Here is a 4,764-nt window from a genome sequence, read left to right as displayed (position 1 = left end):
TTGAAATAATTTTAGGAGCCCTGGTGGTGCAATGCTTAAGCGCACAGCTGCTAATTGAAAGGTCAGTGGTTGGAACTCACCAGCCGCTCCTTGGGAGAAGGCTGTTGTTGCCCGATTAGAGTTCATGCCCTGGAGCAGTCTAGCCAATGAAATGTACTCCAAGTCAGGAAGAGAGAGAAAGTTTATTAGGAGGTGACACCAAAGGGAAGTCTGGCAACAATGCAGGCTGTCTTGATGGAGTCCCAAAAAGCAATTTCTACATCGGAGCTTATATATCATTCTTGCAAGGATTACATAGTGTCTTCAAGCACAGATGGTCGGATGAGCATATATCACAAGACAATTATAAGAAACTCTTCATCAGACTAAAAGTATGCATGCTGGACATCTGGACTCAGCTAGTGGAACTGGCCTGCCAAGTTTACTCTAACTGAGATAAGGAGCAAGAAGAAAATTACAGATCAAAAGCTCCAGGCAGCCTTCTTAGCTGTCGCCTTGCAGGGTGAAGGCCATCTCCCAAGAGAACAAAGGAGAGGAGAGAGATCAAGGCTGCAAAAGCAGAGAAGGTCCTGCTGGGATAGCTTAGTTTTCCCTATATCACAGTCCATTGGCTGCAAGAAGGGTCAGGTCACCTCTTTTTCAGTCACCCCAACAACTTGGATGCTGCTGGTAGAGGCAGTCCCTTCAGGCTTCTGGGTGAGTACCGAGAAGGCTGTTCCGGTATCAGTGAAAAAGTCTACTACTACCAGGGGGTCAGTAGGAGGGAAGTTAAAATTGTCTCCCCTGATCTCCATCATTCAGAGTCCTCCTTCTGCTCTTTCATAACTCCTTGAAAAAGCTTCTCCCCCCTTTATATCTTGCCTGGCCCTTTTCCGCTCCTCTTCTTCAGACACTCATTTTTCCATCGTCCCTCCTCCTTACAAAACGCACATTGGTTTTTCTTTAGCTGGACCCTGTCCTTACCCTGGGCTCATCGTCTTCCTCCAGTCGATCCTAGAGCAGTGGCTAAACAGATTGGCCTGTTTCTTCATATCTTGGTCTTTTTTCTTTGTCTTGGCCTCTTTTACCTGTTCTCTGTTGGTAAAGACCTTAAATGTCATTTCAACTAATTGAGTTAAAGACAGGGTCTCTAGTCCTCCTCCTACTTTTTGTGATTTTCTTCGAATGTCAGGAGCACTCTGCCCAATAAAGTCATACTGATCAGAGGACTGTTCTGGGGCATTTCAGGGTCAATGTTTGTATCCTTAGAGAACCCTCTTATGAGCAGTTCCAGAGAGGCTAATGGGTTTTCTTTTGATCCCTGAATAATCTCTTTGATTCACTGAAGTTTATCTGTCTAGTTGCCTCATGTTTTAGCCCATGCAGAAGGAACCCTCGGTAAGCTATGAGATTCCGTCTGCCTTCTGCTGTATCGGGGTCCCACACTGGCTCCTTAGCCAGCACCACTTCATCTGCTGGTATTCCATCTATAGCCCCTTCCTCATTGTATTTTTCTTCTGTTTTTGCAAGACCACTCATCTTTCTTTTGCTATGAGGAGTGCATCTAATAAAGTATTAGGATGGTGGGTAGCGAAAATGTGGGAAAAATGTTCACTCACGGCATGTGGGTCTGACTGATACCCTGGAAGTTTTGCTTCCAACAGTACAAATCGAAAGCCGGGAACAGGTTATGGACCCACAGGATCTGAGGTGGTCCTCCTGCAGTGGGGACTGGCACCTCCTGGGGTGTGGGTAAAGCCCGCCCAGGGGAACTGGGCTGAATTGTATTCCACCCCTAGTATGGGATGGGAGACCATATCTATCCCACTTCCTCCACCTCCTTTAATGCCTTTCCATCCTCATCCTCTGATACCACCAGAGATGGGTCACGAATAGCTGTCAAGGGGGTTTTTCAAGGTGGGGGAATGAAAAAAACACCTAATCATTCTTCATCTTCATCTTTGGGCTGCATAATAGGGGCTAAAACAGAAGCTTTCTCCTTTTTCTCATGCCATAATGTCAAAAAACATTGTACATACAGCTTTTCATCTCACTTGTTAGTTCGAGAACAAAACGGATCAAGCTGCAGAATAGTATCAAAATCCCTGGAACTATTCATAAGCCATCTGACCCCATCAGGAAGTTGTTATTAAGACCACACTTGATTGCACAAAATTTTAAGACAGCTCTTAGTTAGGGGATCCCCTCTGAAATAAGTCCAGTTAGAAAGAATAAGGCCTAGTGTACTCTGAGCCAGAATCTTATTTCCCTGGGTACCCATTTGCAACAGGAAACCTCACTGGTCTCTTGTCCAACCTCATGGGACCTAGTCACCTGTTCTTGGATGGAGCCTATGAGAACCGATGCCCCTATAGCTTTTACAGAGGATTTACCATCTAATGCTCAGTTACATACCATGGCAGGCAGAAAATTTCTCCTTCAGTCCAGAGCTCGCTGCCATAGAGCCCTCTCTTATAGCTGAACCTTTGGGCCACCACGGGTTCAGATACCTCCACAACTCAAGAAAGGGTACACCTTCTCTTTCCCTGGTCCTTCCGGGGGCTCAGTCCTTAGGAAGATGGAACCAGGGCCAGAGTAATTTGAGCCCCACATTGGGTGCCCAAATTTGTTACCTGATTGAGGTCTGTGCTCTGGAGTAGTCACACCAATGAAATGTACTCTAAGTCAGAAAGAGAGAGAAAGTTTATTAGGAGGTGGCACCAACAGGTAGTCCAACAGCAAGGCAGGCTGTCTTTATGGAGTCCAGAAAAGCAATTTGTACGTCAGAGCTTATATATCATTTTTGCAAGGATTACATAATGTCTTCAAGCACGTAGCCCACAGATAGTCGGACGAGTATGCATCACAAAACAACTACAAGAAACTCTTTATTAAACTAAAGCTATGCATGCCAGACATCTGGACTCTAATCTTTATGTTTGTAACAGGCAAAAACAAAACAAAACAAAAAAAACTTACATAAAAATCTCTCAGCTAGTGGAACTGGCCTGCCAAGTTACTCTGACCAAGATAAGGAGCAAGAAAGAAAGTTGCTGACCAAAAGTGCCAAGCAGCCTTTCTAGCTGTCGTCTTGCAGGCTGAAGGTCATCTCCCAAGAGAAAGAAGAGGAGGGAGACCAAGGCTGCAAGAGCCGAAAAGGCCACACATCCCTCTGGAAAGAGACCAATGTAGCTGGTGTAATAAAAAAAAAAAAAAGGACACTGACAGTGAGAGTGTACAAAATACCAAGCCCAAAAAAACAAAAACTTACAGGTTACTTAGTGTATCCTTATGGTGTTAGTTATGTCAAGCTCTCAGTCTACATATTTTGAAAAGGAGAAAACATGTTGCGAGCTATTAGGGTCACAATGCGGCAGTCTGTTCCAATAATGATTATAGCCTAGGAAACCCTATGGGGCAGTTCTACTCTGTCACATGGGGTCTCTATGAATCAGAATCGACTCCATGGTACACGACAACAACAACAGTTCATGGGGTCGCCATGAGTTCCAACCGACTTGCCGGCAGTTGACAACAGCAACAACGGTTCGTGCCAAGGGCAAACAAAGACAAATTAAAGCTATTACCCTAGATTCTACTTACCTTTTAGCTTAGAGTCTTAAGTCATATTACTTCAGGAAGGCTCCCTACTCCTCTACACTGGGCTAGATTTTCCTCCTGTAACATCCAAGGTTTACCCTCTGCAGAGCTTTCCATTACAGTGTATCATAATTGCTGGAGCCCTTGTCTGTCCCTCTCCTAGACTGTAAATTCAGACAAGGCTGTGACATGGTCATGCTAGTATTCTCAGAACTTCTCTTATCCTCTGCCCCTTAGTAGATGTTCCAGAAATAGCTGTTCAATTAAATGAAGTGTTACTCATTTCCAGGAGCCTTAGTGGTGCAATGCTTAAGTGCTTGAATGCTAAATGAAAGGCGGTTCGAACCCAGGCAGTGGCTGCTGGAGAGAAAGAACTGGAGATCCACTTCCCTAAAGATTATAGCCTAGGAAACCCTATAGGGGCAGTGCTACTCTGTTCTCTAGGGTCACTATGAGACAGAATCTACTCCAGGGCACACAAACAACATTCCTCATTTCACACCTCAGGTGGCCAAGCACAATCATGTCCTCAGAATGAGCACCTCATTCACACTCAAGTATTTATAGACTAACAGAAGGACATGTTGGGGGATTCAGGGGGCTCGCACAGATGGGTGATGCCAGGAGGAGGTAGGAGATCCGGTCCCTTCTATCCACAATATGCGATAAACATGGTTTATGGTACAACAGGCCCAGTAGAAAATTCGATGAAATCCACGGGGGTTCAAGAAGGCTCATGCAGAAGCGGCAAGATGGTCAGTGGAATTTCTAGGGTGCAAGGGGATCCAGGGGGAGGAACCAGCTCAAGGAAAGGCTGAGGGGCTGGAAAATGCTGGGTGTGTTCAGGAACTGAAAAAGCAGAAAACCGAGACTGGAAGACAGTGGCTTGACAAATGGCTTTGATTTGCTTGGGAACCCAAGCTCCTGCCACTGCCCCCTCACAGTTGCTGGGCCCTAAGTGGAGTGGGGGGGGGTGGGGTGGGGTGGGATGGTGCGCCTCCCTCCCATCAGTTCGCAGAGATGGGGCATCTTGGGTATGGGTGGGTGCTGCCAGCCCTCCTCTCCTCACCCCGGCCAGGCCCCGAACACCCGGAGGGGCAGACGTCCTCGCCAGCAGTGTACGCAGGCAGGGCGGGGACCGAGCCAGGGTGTAGAGCAGGCGCCCCGAGGGGGATGAGTAACACT

This window comes from Loxodonta africana, chromosome 23 (assembly GCF_030014295.1).
Source record: "Loxodonta africana isolate mLoxAfr1 chromosome 23, mLoxAfr1.hap2, whole genome shotgun sequence".
In the NCBI taxonomy this organism is placed as follows: domain Eukaryota; kingdom Metazoa; phylum Chordata; class Mammalia; order Proboscidea; family Elephantidae; genus Loxodonta; species Loxodonta africana.
Note: the sequence above shows the minus strand (reverse complement) of the source record.